This window comes from Mesoplodon bidens (genome assembly GCF_964165515.1).
Source record: "Mesoplodon bidens genome assembly, chromosome: 7".
Lineage (NCBI taxonomy): Eukaryota > Metazoa > Chordata > Mammalia > Artiodactyla > Ziphiidae > Mesoplodon > Mesoplodon bidens.
In genome coordinates, this window is record NC_138164.1 from 22,484,928 (window position 1) to 22,502,102 (window position 17,175).

The following is a 17,175-nucleotide window of genomic DNA, read 5'->3' on the forward strand; positions in this document are numbered from 1 at the left end:
TTTTTAATACAGAAAATAAAATTAGAGAGAGAGGTTGTTAGCACAGTGCTACTTTTCAAATAATTATTTTTCAGACTCAACATTTAACCCCCATAACATTAAAGATTTATATACAGTTATAATATTTTCTAGCTTAACTTATTCTGTTTTAAATGGATATGCAGTATAATGGATATTCTGACTTAAATGAATATATTCTGTTTTCTTCATTCTTCTTTAGAACAGTCAGACAATTTTTCAAAATTCTGAGAAGCTGTGTCCCTAAGGGGGTGAAGAGACACCTATATATAGATGCATATTGGTCCATGGTTGTAATTTACTTTGGTATCCATGGGGATGACAGGTGCTAAAGAAATGCAAGCTGATATTATGACAAAAAGCTGAGCTTTATGATTTAGTGTTAAGCATTTTCCATCAAGAATTTGATCTTATCTGAAGTGTGGATAAGTTTGACAAAAGAGTGTTATGTACTTTTTCTGTGGTTAAAGTGGGGTCAAATTATACCTTAGGAAGAGAAAAATTGAGGGAGTTCTGTCCTGATGAAAATAATTGAATATTTATTTCATGGTTTCTATTACAGTAATATTTGGAAAAAAGGTTCGATTTGTTGGTGAGGGTGGAGGAGAATTATCTCCAACAGTGAAGCTCCAGATAGGACTAGAAAAGACAAGACCAGAGATCCTGTACTGCAGTAATTAAAGGTCAGAATCTGGGGGAAAAGTCATTCTGGGTTCAAATTCTGGCTTGGAGATTTCCTAACTCTATAATCTTGGGAAGTTCTTAAAATTCTCAGATCCCCAGTTTCTTTGTAAGATATCTACATTTCAGACTTCCTGTGAAGACTGAAAGGGATGATGTATGTATACTGCTAAGTCCAATGCTGATACAATAAAAGTATGTTGTAATTTGCAACTTGTGTATGTATTTATTCAAGAAAGAATTGGCCCAAAGAAAAAGCATCTATTTATCTAATGGTTTACTTTTAGCTACTAAAAGTGCTTTTCTGTAATTCATGGCTGAGACTCCTTGGTCTTATTTCTCCCAGGATATTCTAGAATTCTAATTTTTAACCCTCATTGCTTTCCTCTGTTGGGTAGGCCATCCTTGCCCTATTTAAATGAGATAATGTATGAAATACATTTAAGATAATACATAGCTCGAAGTAATCTCCCTATATTGGTAGAGATGCCATTAATTATTATTACCATCCATTTTGAAGGGCTTTGCTTCTTTTTTGGAGCAGCCTTATTTACCTGATTCTTTCCGACCACATCTCTGCAAGTGACAGATTTTGTACAGCTACTCACAGCTTCATGTGGATTGCTCCTCAGAACCCCAGGCACCTACCGAGGTGCCAAGGTCTTCAACATTTATGTGAGTTGCCTCTCTTCCCGCCTGCTCGTCTCTCATAACTGGCCAGTGATCCATTTCCCTTAGCTGTTCCTCCTCAGAACAACAATTGGGTGTCTTTGTGTGGATGAATTTTGTATTTCCTCACTTTGAACCCTGGTGAAGTCCTGACCTGACATCTGGTTCCCAGATTTCTTCTCCAACTACTCCATTTGCTCCAAGGAATTTCAGCTTTGTAAGTACTGCAGTGAATCAAATCAAGTCCAAAGCCATGGAAGAGAGGGTATGAACCAGTATTCATTATACTGGTTTCACTGTCTTCTAGCTGGCACAAGAACTCAAATGCTCCCAGAGAGAAAAAGATCTCATGCAAACTTATAATTACTGTCAGAAACCAGGTCTCAGTAACTATATATATATGCAAACTATCTACTCTTTAGATCCTTATTTGGTTCCTTCATCGAGAGCTATTATTGAAGAGTTTACTTAAGGCTCATATTCATACAAGTGATTTAAAATGCAATGTGGCAGCTTAAGAGAACAGTAAGTGAACACATCTGTTCTGACAACCTCATCACATTCACCTTGAATTGATAAGATCAAGAATGTGCTTGATACAAAATGTAGGCTATACAAGACAGGGACATATTAAGGAGAAGAAGACAAGACATAAGAATCTTAGTAGTTGGGAAAGGATGAGGTCAAGAGAGATTATGGAAGGGCTAGATTTGGGATGGAGGAAGAGAGAGAGAGAGAGAGAGAGAGATCATATAGCCTACTGAAAAGGAAGGAGAAAAAGAGGGAGAGGGACTGAAGTCTTTAAATATTTCATTAAAGTATTTTGTGTATGTGTATTTTTTTTGCCATGGATGTCAAATATAAGATTTAAAATTCTAATTTAATGAGAGAGAGGAGGTACAGCATAAAGGAAAGGTTATGGGTGGCTGTAGGTGTTAGTGAGTTTAATTTGAGCTTCATGATTATTCATGTTGTTATTTCTAATCTTTTCAGAAAACATATGCAATGAAATTCCCATACAGTGCTTTTGCAGACTGCGGCTTTTTCTGTTTGCATCTCACCCTCCACCTTAGTTTTAATTGTGTTTACACAAAGTAGGCTCTAATTTCTGCCGAGAGAACAACACAATTCTCTGCCTCAGCTGTTTTTTTGCAAAATATAAGCTACAGTAGGGGTGGAGGGATATTGTGCTAACCTTGAAAGCCTGTCAGCACACTCCCTCCTTAACTCGACTGGCCAGATGCCTAATAGGAAAATGAACAGGGAAGAGGAATTCAGTGACATATTTAGTCATGTAATGCTATAATTCTCCTTTCCAGAGAAGTGTGAAATTTTGGTCAAATTACAAGCTTAAGAAGACAAAATTGTATGTTTCACATAGTTCTCAATAACAAGTGTTTTGTCTAAGTGGTCAAATTTTTGTAAGTGAAGGAAACAAAGGAAACTTACATCTCATAAGAGCATTCAAAATGGTGTGCTACTCCCTGGGGTGGTTTTTATTCCCTCACACACTTATTTAATCCTCACAATAATCTTGCAAAGTATGAAGATGAGGAAAACTGAGACTCAGAGAGGTTAGGTAACTTATCCGAATCTCAGAAGGAATTTCACACCCAGTTTGGCTTTAGCCCCAAACTCTACATTCTACATCCAAATTTTCATAGTTAAAAAAGGACCTCAAAATATAGGAAGACATCAGAAATGACAGGGTCTAGAAATTTCTGTTGCTTTCATGCCCCATCAATTTAATCTTAATGAAAGAGAGAAAAATAGTGCCTGCTCAAAACACTTGTAATTCATTATTTTGAGGAAGTATTGGAGTAACATGTCTAGGTTTGAAAAATAATATTTGTTATTTCTTGCATTAATTACACATTACTATTTATCCAAAATAGAAATTTGGAAAATGTAGTAAACGATATACAAGAGAATAAAAATCATTAGTAACCACACTGTGTTAGAGTTTATGCTAGTTGCTGTAATAAAATCATCCTAAAATTGAGTAAATTATAAAAATTAATTCCCCTCTCATGTAAGAATTCTGATGAGAACATTTCAGATATGGTGGTAGTTCTGTCATCTGCAATGTGACATCCAAGTTTATTCTAGCCATCACCACTCCAGCCATTAAGAAGAGAGGAAATGTGCTGATTAAAGGAGCTCCAGAGATGGGCGTCAGCTGCGGCTGAAAGCACGGACCCCAGAGACGGTCGTGGGATGCTGGGGCTGTGGCTGCCACCAACAAGAGGCCTGTGTGCGAGCGCAGGTCACTGTCCACGCCCCCTTAAGGGGACCCAGTGCATCCCGTCCATGCTGGGGTCCCGGGATCCAGGGACGGCTTCCCTGGGAGACTGCACAGCGAGCCTCAGGTTGGTGCAACAACATGCTGGCTTCTGCCGCCACAGGCTCGACCCGCACTCCGTGTCCCTCCCTCCCCTGCAGCCTGAATGAGCCAGAGTCCCCGAAGCGTCTGCTCCTTTAACCCTGTCCTGCCTGAGCGAAGAACAGATGCCCTCTGGTGACCTACATGCAGAGACGGGGCCAAATCCAAAGCTGAGACCTGGGAGCTGTGAGAACAAAGAAGAGAAAGGGAAATCTCTCACAGAAGCCTCAGAAGCAGTGGATTAAAGCTCCACAATCAACTTGATGTACCCTGCATCTGTGGAATACATGAGTAGAAAAAGAATCATCCCAAATTGAGGAGCCATGTGGATGAAAGGTTCTTGGTGCTGCAGCCAGGAGTCAGTGCTGTGTCTCTGAGGTGGGAGAGCCAACTTCAGGAAACTGGTCCACAAGAGACCTCCCAGCTCCACATAATATCAAACGGCAAAACTCTTCCAGAGATCTCCATCTCAACACCAGCACCCAGATTCACCCAACGACCAGCAAGCTACAGTGCTGGACAACTTATGCCAAAAAACTAGCAAGACAGGAACACAACACCACACATTAGCAGATAGGCTGCCTAAAATCATAAAACGTCCACAGACACCCCAAAACACACCACCAGACGTGGACCTGCCCACCAGAAAGACAAGATCCAGCCTCATCCACCAGAACACAGGCACTAGTCCCCTCCATCAGGAAACCTACACAACCCACTGAAACAACCTTAGCCAATAGGGACAGACACCAAAAACAACGGGAACTACGAACCTGCAGCCTGCAAAAAGGAGACCTCAAACACAGTAAGATAAGCAAAATGAGAAGACAGAAAAACACACAGCAGATGAAGGAGTAAGATAAAAACCCTCCAGACCTAACAGATGAAGAGGAAATAGGCAGTCTACTTGAAAAAGAATTCAGAATAATGATAGTAAACATGATCCAAAATTTTGGAAATAGAATAGACAAAATGCAAGAAACAGTTAACAAGGACCTAGAAGAACTAAAGATGAATCAAGCAATGATTACAAACACAATAAATGAAATTAAAAATACTCTAAATGGGGGCTTCCCTCGGGGCACAGTGGTTGAGAGTCCACCTGCCGATGCAGGGGACATGGGTTTGTGCTCCGATCCGGCAAGATACCACATGCCACGGAGCGGCAGTGTCCATGAGCCATGGCTGCTGAGCTTGCACGTCCGGAGCCTGTGCTCCGCAACGGGAGAGGCCACAACAGTGAGAGGCCCGCATACCGCAAAACAAAACAAAAAATACTCTAGATGGGATCAATAGCAGGATAACTGAGGCAGAAGAACAGAGAAGTGAAGTGGAAGATAAAATAGTGGAAATAACTACTGCAGAGCAGAAAAAAGAAAAAAGAATGAAAAGAACAGAGGACAGTCTCAGAGACTTATGGGACAATATTAAATGTACCAACATTCGAATTACAAGGGTTCCAGAATAAGAAGAGAAAAAGAAAGGGACTGAGAAAATATTTGAAGAGATTATAGTTGAAAACTTCCCTAATATGGGAAAGGAAATAGTTAATCAAGTCCAGGAGGCACAGAGAGTCCCATACAGGATAAATCCAAGGAGAAATACACCAAAACACATATTAATCAAACTGTCAAAAATTAAATACAAAGAAAACATATTAAAAGCAGCAAGGCAAAAACAACAAATAACACACAAGGGAATCCCCATAAGGTTAAGAGCTGATCTTTCAGCAGAAACTCTGCAAGCCAGAAGGGACTGGCAGGACATATTTAAAGTGAGGAAGGAGAAAAACCTGCAACCAAGATTACTCTACCCAGCAAGGATCTCATTCAAATTGGATGGAGAAATGAAAATGTTTACAAACAAGCAAAAGCTGAGAGAGTTCAGCACTAACAAACCAGCTTTACAACAAATGCTAAAGGAACTTCTCTAGGCAAGAAACACAACAGAAGGAAAAGACCTACAATAACGAACCCAAAACAATTAAGGAAATGGGAATAGTAACATACATATCGATAATTACCTTAAAAGTAAATGCATTAAATGCTCCCACCAAAAGACACAGATTGGCTGAATGGATACAAAAACAAGACCCATATAAATGCTGTCTACAAGAGACCCACTTCAGACCTACAGACACATACAGACTGAAAGTAAGGCGATGGAAAACGATATTCCATGCAAATGGAAATCAAAAGAAAGCTGAAGTAGCAATTCCCATATCAGACAAAATAGACTTTAAAATAAAGACTACTAGAAGAGACAAAGAAGGACACTACATAATGATCAAGGGATCGATCCAAGAAGAAGATATAACAATTGTAAATATTTATGTACCCAACATAGGAGCACCTCAATACATAAGGCAAATACTAACAGCCATAAAAGGAGAAATCGAGAGTAACACATTCATAGTAGGGGACTTTACCACCCCACTTTCACCAATGGACAGATCATCCAAAAGGAAAATAAATAAGGAAACACAAGCTTTAAATAATACATTAAACAAGATGGACTTAATTGATATTTACAGGACATTCCATCCAAAAAGAAGAGAATACACATTTTTCTCAAGTGCTCATGGAACATTCTCCAGGATAGATCATATCTTAGGTCACAAATCAAGCCTTGGTAAATTTAAGAAAATGGAAATTGTATCAAGTATCTTTTTGATCACAGCACTATGAGGCTAGATATCAATTACAGGAAAAGAGCTGTAAAAAATACAAACACATGGAGGCTAAACAATACACTACTTAATAACGAAGTAATCACTGAAAAAATCAAAGAGGAAATAAAAAACTACCTAGAAACAAATGAAAATGGAGACACGACGACCCAAAACCTATGGGATGCAGCAAAAGCAGTTCTAAGAGGGAAGTTTATAGCAATACAATACTACCTTAAAAAACAGGAAACACCTGGAGCTAACAATGTAACCTTGCACCTAAGGCAAATAGAGAAAGAACAAAAACACCCCAAAGTTAGCAGAACGAAAGAAATCATAAAAATCAGATCAGAAATAAATGAAAAAGAAGTGAAGGAAAAGATAGCAAAGATCAATAAAACTAAAAGCTGGTTTTTGAGAAGATAAACAAAATTGACAAACCATTAGCCAGACTCATCAAGGAAAAAAGGGAGAAGACTCAAATCAATAGAATTAGAAATGAAAAAGGAGAAGTGACAACTGACGCTGCAAAAATACAAAAGATCATGAGAGATTACTACAAGCAACTCTATGCCAATAAATTGGACAACCTGGAAGAAATTAACAAATTCTTAGAAGTGCACAACCTGCCAAGACTGAATCAGGAAGAAATAGAAAATATGAACAGACCAATCACAAGCACTGAAATTGAAACTGTGATTAAAAAATCTTCCAACAAACAAAAGCCCAGGACCAGATGGCTTCACAGGTGAATTCTATCAAACTTTTAGAGAAGAGCTAACACCTATCCTTCTCAAAATTTCCAAAATATAGCAGAAGGAGGAACGCACCCAAACTCATTCTATGAGGCACCATCACCTTGATTCCAAAACAAGACAAGGATGTCACAAAGAAAGAAAACGACAGGCCAATATCACTGATGAACATAGATGCAAAAATCCTCAACAAAATACTAGCAAACAGAATCCAAAAGCACATTAAAAGGATCATACACCATGATCAAGTGGGGTTTATTCCAGGAATGCAAGGATTCTTCAATATATGCAAATCAGTCAATGTGATACACCATATTAACAAACTGAAGGAGAAAAACCATATGATCTACTCAATAGATGCAGAGAAAGCTTTTGACAAAATTCAACAATGACGATTTATGATAAAAATCCTGCAGAAAGTAGGCATAAAGGGAACTTTCCTCAACATAATAAAGGCCATATATGACATACCCACAACCCACAACGTCCTCAATGGTGAAAAACTGAAACCATTTCCACTAAGATCAGGAACAAGACAAGGTTGTCCACTCTCACCGCTCTTATTCAATATAGTTATGGAAGTTTTAGACACAGCAATCAGAGAACAAAAGGAAATAAAAGTAATCCAGAATGGAAAAGAAGAAGTAAAGCTGTCACTGTTTGCAGATGACATGATACTATACATAAAGAATCCTAAAGATGCTACCAGAAAACTACTAGAGCTAATCAATGAATTTGGTAAAGTAGCAGGATACAAAATTAATGCACAGAAATCTCTGGCATTCCTATATACTAATTATGAAAAATCTGAAAGTGAAATCAAGAAAACACTCCCATTTACCATTGCAACAAAAAGAATAAAATATCTAGGAATAAACCTACCTAAGGAGACAAAAGACCTGTATGCAGAAAATTATAAGACACTGATGAAAGAAATTAAAGATGATACACATAAATGGAGAAATATACCATGTTCTTGGATTGGAAGAATCAACATTGTGAAAATGACTCTACTACCCAAAACAATCTACAGATTCAATGCAATCCCTATCAAACTACCACTGGCATTTTTCAAAGAACTAGAACAAAAACTTTCACAATTTGTATGGAAACACAAAAGACCCCGAATAGCCAAAGCAATCTTGAGAACGAAAAACGGAGCTGGAGGAATCAGGCTCCCTGACTTCAGACTATATTACAAAGCTACAGTAATCAAGACAGTGTGGTACTGGCACTTAAACAGAAAGATAGATCAATGAAACAGGAGAGAAAGCCCAGAGATAAACCCACGCACATATGGTCACCTTATCTTTGATAAAGGAGGCCGGAATGTACAGTGGAGAAAGGACAGCCTCTTTAATAAGTGGTGCTGGGAGAACTGGACAGGGATATGTAAAAGCATGAAATTAGATCACTCCCTAACACCATACACAAAAATAAGCTCAAAATGGATTAAAGACCTAAGTGTAAGGCCAGAAACTATCAAACTCTTCGAGGGAATCATAGGCAGAACACTCTATGACATAAATCACAGCAAGATGCTTTTTGACCCACCTTCTAGAGAAATGGAAATAAAGACAAAAATAAACACATGGGACCTAATGAAACTTAAAAGCTTTTGCACAGCAAAGGAAACCATAAACAAGACCAAAAGACAACCCTCAGAATGGGAGAAAATATTTGCAAATGAAGCAACTGACTAAGGGTTAATTTCCAAAATTTATAGGCAGCTCAATAACAAAAAACAAACAACCCAATCAAAAAATGGGCAGAAGACCTAAATAGACATTTCTCCACGGAAGATATACAGACTGCCAGCAAACACATGAAAGAATGCTCAACATCTTTAATCATTACAAAAATGCAAATCAAAACTACAATGAGATATCATCTCACACCAGTCAGAATGGCCATCATCAAAAAATCTAGAAACAATAAATGCTGGAGAGGGTGTGGAAAAAAGGGAACGCTCTTGCACTGCTGGTGGGAATGTGAATTGGTACAGCCACTATGGAGAACAGTATGGAGGTTCCTGAAAAAACTACAAATAGAACTACCATATGACCCAGCAATTTCACTACTAGGCATATACCCTGAGAAAACCATAATTCAAAAAGAGACATGTACCAAAATGTTCATAGCAGCACTATTTACAATAGCCCAGAGATGGAAACAACGTAAGTGTCCATCATTGGATGAATGGATAAAGAAGATGTGGCATATATATACAGTGGATAGACCTAGAGTCTGTCATACAGAGTGAAGTAAGTCAGAAAGAGAAAGACAAATACCGTATGCTGACACATATATATGGAATTTAAGAAGAAAAAAAATGTCATGAAAAACCTAGGGGTAAGACAGGAATAAAGACACAGACCTTCTAGAGAATGTACTTGAGGATATGGGGAGGGGGAAGGGTAAGCTGTGACAAAGCGAAAGAGAGGCATGGACATATATACACTACCAAATGTAAGGTAGATAGCTAGTGGGAAGCAGCCGCATAGCACAGGAAGATCAGCTGGTGCTTTGTGACCGCCTGTAGGGGTGGGATAGGGAGGGTGGGAGGGAGATGCAAGAGGGAGGGGATATGGGAACATATATATATGTATAACTGATTAAGAAAAAAAGAAGAGAGGGAAGAACCGTTGTGCAAGAATTTATAGGCAAACTACTTATATTCACATTGTTTTCAAGATCTAAGTCACATGGTCCCTCCTGGACACTCTTCTAGTGTTAAGGAGACAGGGCAAAATGGATTTCAGATGAAAACAGTATAACACCCAAAATAACTATTATTATATTTTAATTTATATGTCTATAGACTCTTAATAAGATACTTATACCCATATGATTAAAAATAAAATTAGGATTATATTATACCTACTGTTTTCTAATATGCTTTTTTCATTAAGTAAGTACGTTGGCAATTATGCCATTAAATATTCTGCTATAACATCACTGTAATATGGAACAGATATTCCATCACCCAGATGTGCCAAATTTTATCATCCAACCCCTTTTAGTTGTGTCCAGTATCTCACTAATATAAAAGTAAGATGGATGTAAAAATCCATCAATTATATAAAAATCTTTCTATGCATCCTGGAACAATCCTTAGAAGTCAATAGGTAAGAATTTGCTAATTTATATTGTAGAAAGATTGTATGAATTCATTGTTCTATCAGCAATGTATGAGAGTAAAGACATCTGGGACTTAATGATACAAAAATCACCTACCTTTGACTTCCTTAATATAATTATCTCCATTACTCTTGAAATGCATCAGCTTGCAGCTCTGCCTGTGAACATTTAATTGTCATTAAAAAATATTTACTTCCTCCTCTGTCATATCCATGGAAAGAATACACTTCACCACCCTTTGAGTTTGGGCTTGGCTGTGCGATCTGCTTTGGCCAACGAGATGTCAGCAGTTTCATGAGCAGTAGCTTGAAATGTTCTTGCCTGATTGTGTGGGCCTTCTTGTCCCTCTGCCATTGCCACAGTAAAGCATCTCCTGGGTAGCCTTTAGTTCAAGGAGGGTGAGACATGTAGGCAGATCGGGGCCCAGTGGCAGCTCAGAGCCTCCCAGCAAAGTCCAGCCTATATCAGTCATATGCGATTGAAATTAACACCCTAATGCTGTATGCCAACGAAATTTAGTGGTTGTTTATTATGCAGCAGTAGCTGATTGATACAGTGAAAACTGACAATACTAGTGACAAAGGAAAACCTACCCGTTGTGAAAAATACAATGTATCTGTGGCAGACCTGCTCTATCCTTGGCTTTTTGCACCATTCTTTTTATCTCTCTGGGTAAGTGACTGTCCCTTAATTTTCAGCAGGTGAATGAGTTAAAGTTGTCATCCTAGTTGTGCCATTTCAGTCTTATATGTTTTTCCATTTTTACTCTCTCTCAGTTCTAAACATCAGTGCCAGTCCAGTACAAGAGGCTAATAGAGTGTACAACAGTGTTTGGCTTCTAAAAGTCAACCTATAATGAGAAAAGGAAAACAATTATTAACAGAACCAGTCAGAGACACCCATCCTTTTACCCTACATCTTATAAGTGTAGTGCAATGAGATGGTCAGTAAAGCCTAAACCCAGGAAATATAACTGCAATGGACAAGCTATAGTGTCTTAAATGCTTAAAAATACAGCTTTAATAAAAAACAAGGACAACACATAGCCTAATAAATTCTTATGGATAAAACCCATACATTTTATTCTAGAGAGACTGCTCAAGACCCTGACCTTATTTTAGAGACACAATTTTGGTATTTTCTTCACTTTGTTAACTCATAGAACACTTGCAAGACCATTCCATGGATAATGTCATCAAGGCTGCAGCTGCTTTATTCATTCATTTATTGAGAGCTGACTATGTGTCAGGAATCCTGTTAAAGACTAAGGATCCAAAGATGAATATGCATGTTCCCTGAGCTCAACAAGTTCACAGTCCAGGAGAAGAAGAGAGACATGAAACACAACTCAGCTTCAGAAGTGCCATAACAGAACACTGGACAAGGTGCTATCTAAAGAGGTACAGCCAAGCCGCAATCTGGAGTCCTGCTCCCACTCAACCAAAGCATGCCACATTCCACATGCCTTGTCGGTATCATTACTTCTGGCCTCTTTTTCCCGGGCCATACATTTTCATCCCCATGTTCCCACTCCCTCATAACTCCCCTACTTTTAAATAAATTATTTCTAATTTCTGTGGCCCTGATGGTAGACAACTTCTTACAAGGCTCCTTTCCTTACTTTTAGCCCCAAACCTAACTCCTCTTTCCAGTAGGTTTACAGAAGTTGAGATCACCACTAAAGTTTGCAGAATGTTTGGAAGATTGCACTGGAGTTTTGTCCCATACAGAGGTGGTTTAAAGAAGAAATAATTTAGAAGTTAGCCGAAGAGCCTATTATTTGATTACCTGTCTGAGACAAGAGTAGATTATTTTTATTATGTTAATCTCAGACACACTATCAGTGTGGGATCCAGGCTACCACATTCAGTGGGAAAGAAAGCAATGCATGATCTCTACTCCTTCCTCACCAAGGAGCTCCTGTTCTGCAGCAAAATTGGAGATGATTAATTATTAGCTCTGTTTTTCCTGACAATTATACCAAGACCTTCTGATTAATGACTGAGGAAACTGATTAATGACTTACTTATTAGTTATTAAGTAGTCAAGGGCCAGTTGGCTGGGTAAAACTCACTTTTTGGTGAATATAAACTGGTTGCTTTCCAAACCTGCCACAAGGGTTCGAAGGTCCCTCATTTGGAGATTCTGATGGGCACAGAGTGGATCCAGAAACTCTGTATCATTGTTATAAGTCCCTCAGTTGATTTTGATAATCATCCTGACGAGATGAATCACTGAAGTTTTGGGGGATGATATAATTCTCGAGACATTTAATCTTCACACTCTTTAAATTTTCTCCTTCTCTAACTTCTAGTCAGGACAGTGACCTTGATTTTTGTTTTCTTAGACCACAGGCATAGTGGAAAATCAAGGCGTATAGACTTCCAAGCTCCAGGACTCAGCAGGATTCCAGGTTCTTGGGTCTGATGAGTTCTGCAGTTAGTGATAGATATTGATTTTTGTCTTCCACACACATTTGTGTAATCAGAAAGGAGGTAATTTCATGATCCCATCCCTTCTCAGGAGGTCCTTCCAGGTTGGACAATTCCAAGGGCACCACTCATAAGTCACTAAATGTGCTGTCTTTTGAGAACTTTAAAAACATCTCTTCATTTTACCTAATGATGACTGCTGTTCCCACTCCCCACCCCTAGGCTGCTAAGAATTACAATAGGCTTTGCCATCTGAAACTTGCCTTGCTCTTTCTGGTTATAATATAATATAACAGGTTACTCTTGTTGAGGGATCTAGATCACTACTCAAAGCAGATCACTACTTTAGATTACTTTGAGTAGTGAACTAGATCTGTGGGGGGGAATTCATCCTTGACTCTACAACTTCTTTTCCCAGAAACTTTATGGTCCATTGTGTGTTGGGATACTGACTCACTAAGCTTCCCTCAGTGTAGGATCCATTCCCCTTTAACACAAGGAACCTAGCTCTAAGCTAGACTAGTGTGTCACTTGTAAACACACAGTGTCCTTACTAAGACCCCTGGTATCCTACACTGAAGTTCCATAATTACAAGGGTGACGTATAGAGCCTTGTGTTTCCTTTAGATAATCATAGGCACATATGTGGGCATGCGTGTGCACACACACACACACACACAGAAAAGGTGAAGGGTTGGGGATTGGGTGCTGGGAGGAAACAAGTAAAACAAAAATAGGTACAAGTATTACCTGGTCTGTTTAATATGAAATCTGATCACTAGGCAACATGTGAACAGATACTGTTTAAAACACAGAAGAAACATGTTCTCAAGAAATTTACCAGATTTGCCAAGATTAGCACATCTGAAATAATAGCAAACTGTATACAGCAGAATATAATTAAGTGTTAAAATATGTGGAAAAGACTATACAATAAAGTGTTTTGGGATTCCATAGCATTGTCTTCCCTCTGTCCATCAAAAAGTAAACCAAAACAAATACCACCACTAAAACAATGAAAACTTGCTGATTGGATTATGACACACACCATCCCTGCTAGAGCTTTTTTTTTTTTTTAAACTATCTTCTCTCTATTTTTTTTTAACCTAGCATCTAAGCATAACAAATGTAAAAAAAAAAACTAAATAGGAAAGTGGGAAAGCTGCCTCCCTATTTTAGAGCTTGACAAAGATGTGTTAGCTTTTACATTTTGAGCTCTGTAGGATGTCAGGCACTTTAGAGCCTGGGTGGCATCTATCTTTATGGTACTACTTGCACAGACATTCTATTTGGATGTAATCATCCTTTGTTTCATTTATTATTTTTAAGGTCCCCAAGGTTCCCAAAGTTCCTTCTAAAGAGGCAGTATGTCTGCTAGTTTCACGTGTAGATCTGGGTGCTCCACTTCAGAGCAACGTGATGCTGACTGCAGCATGGTCTCCCATGTGATCTTGTGTTCATTTGTTCAGGCTTTGCAATGTGCCACCCAGCAGCTGCAAGCTCATCATTGCCTTTTCTTGGGCTCTCCAGGGACACAGCAGCAGGAGAACACATTTCTTGTGGTTTCATACCACTTGTCATCACCACCAGATGCTCTGAAATGCCTGCTCTTGTGAGGCAGTGGCTGCCTTTGCTGCCCAAGGGAGTCACCTGGAGAAGCTTTAAAAAACAACAAGGCCTGAGACCCACCCCGGAGATTCTGATTTAATGGGTCACAGCACAGTGTAGCCTGGGCTCCCTGGATAATTCTAACATACAACCAAGGTTAAGCGGCATGGGAGGTGTAGGGTTCAGACTGTTTGTATTGTGGGAATTAAAATGTAGGTGAGGCTAAAGTAGGAGAACTATAAAATAAATCATATGCCAGAATGTGCACATTCAAATCAGCACTTCTCTCTTGGAATTGTCTTTAGGGCCTACTTCACTTTCTCTTAAACCTCTGCCGTGGGGACCACACCTTGTGCGTGGAAGTTGGTGATGAGCCTTGGCAATAGCCATGTGCCTGGATGGAGGTGCCACTGAATTATTTTTAAATCCAATAATAGGAATGATTATGACATGGTGAGACTGGTTTGTTTCACTACATTCTCCATCGACCTGCTAGAATTATCTTAAAAGTACATAAATTGGATTGCATAATTCCTTTCCTTAGGACCCTTCAGTGGCTTTCCTTTAGAACTAAATCCAAAGTTCTTGTCAAGCCTTTCACAGCAATGTGGCTCCTTCCTGCCACCCCCAACACACGTCAGCCACGCAGGCCTCCTTTCTGCTCCTTGAACTCACCAAATATATTCCCACCTCAGGCCTTTGAACTTGCTGTTCCCTTGTGTGGAAGGCTCATTTCCTCAAACCTCCAAGTGAGTTCCTTCTTGTTATTCAGGCTTTAGTGCAGATGTCAAATCTTCAGAGAAGCTCTCCTTCTCACCCTGTCTGCTCTAGTCACCCTCCACCATGGTATCAGTTTTATTGTTTTCGTAGCACCTACTGCTATCTGAAATTCATTTGTTTACTGGTACATCTGTTTGTTGTCTATCTCCCCAAACCCCAGAATGTAAGTTCCATGACAGTGGGGTCTGGTTTGTGCTGTCCAATCTCATATCCCTAAGGCCTACAATAGTGAGTAGCTGGTACATATCAGGCACGCAGTAATTACTGTTGGAATGAAGGAAGACAGAAAGAAAGGAAGAAGGAAGGAGAATGTATAGGAAGGTAACAAGTAGTTGATAATCTCTTCCCATCCCCAGTTTTCCAGATATGTGCTCATCTGTCTGCTGGTGCAGTTAACCTTGCTCCTCCCGGGAACTGGGAACCAATGGAATCTGTATGCCAATATCTCCATAGTCTTAGTTTGCTCCTTTTTTAGAGCTGGCACCTAACTGTTTTAGTGACATTTTCAGCAGAAGCCTTCATGGGTGGAAGCCAGGATCTCTATGATCATTGGGAGAAGCAGGAACTATCAGCAAATCTTGGTCAAGTTCAAACATCAGACCTGGTATTACTGAAACACCTCAATAGTCCATATAGTTTATTGAGACTTTATATGTCCTACATCTATACAAGGTTTCTGAAAATAGGAAAAAAAAAAAGAATCCTGTGTATAGAATATATGCTGCAGGAATACATCACGACAGTTACCATCTATCAAGTGCCTACTATGTGCCAGCTCTGAGCCAGCTTCCTAACATACACTCTGAGGCTTAGAGGACTAGAGAAGGACTTGGAGAAAGAAGAGTCCACACAGTTCTGATCTCACCCAGGCAGTGATTCGAAATCACATTCACAAGGAGGACCAGCAGCTGCTACAGATAAAAGAGGCCCCAAATGAAAGAGTACAAAGGTCACATGTACACAGTGAAGTCTGTAACTTCAGTCCTCTCTCTCTCATATGGACAGTCTTGAAGAACATGAGTTAGCGGCAAGAAACATTATGGACACTCATTTGAGTGGGGGAGCAAGCCATCTTCTGGGACTTCTAATGGTGAGGTTCTGTTCCCATATTTTCTGAATAAGACACGGAACAAATTTTCTAATTCAGTAGCCAGAACCCCTGGTGTAATCTGGAGTCTACTTTTCAAATGCTGGTACTTATGAATATTTAGATTTTTTTCATGTCAGTGTGGTTCTACCTGAGAATCTTGAATATCCTACATGCCCAGATGGTTTGCTAGGTCCTTCTGTGCTAACATTAAATAATCTTACTGCTTTGCATGAAAAACAGCATGGCGTTGCATACCAGGTGGGAACAATGGAATGCCAGGCTCCGTATGTCTGAAGAATCACCTTCTGCCTAAACGTATTTTCCCACCTCCTCAATTTCCCCTCGGGTTCTTTATTCCTGCTGGAAGAGGGGGTGGAGTGGGGGTTGTAGCAATATTTTTTGGACTATTTGCTGCTTTCTGTTCTTGTCATCTCTGCTTCTCCATATGCTTTTATCAAGGACTGGAGGTGCACATGGGAGAACTAAATGATGTGATTTTAAGTGTCCTGGGAAGGAAAGTCTGCCAAGCACAGATTGCTATCAGCCCTGTTAATCATGGGGGCCTGTATTACACCATTGGTTAGTGTTCCTTTGGGGTTCTTTTGTGACTTAACTTACCACATAACCCAAAACCTGCACATGGAGGAAATGGGAGTGTCGAGGGAGAAAAGGAAGTAAGGTGGGATTGTTGGTAAATGAGATGTTGCCCTTGGGAGAGGTATGGTAGAACAATCAAAGAAAACTAAGACTCTAAGATAGGAGACAAAGATCCAGAAAGGGAAAAGAGAAAGTTGCTAAGCATCAGTTCCTGGGACTATACCAAGTCCTCACATATGGACTGTCTTTTCTCCTTGGGGAAGCTTCTCTTTATCAACCCACCATTGACTGTTCTTATTCAGTGCTCTGTTCTTGATCCTATTCTCATCTCTCTCTAAATGCTTTCCCAAGGT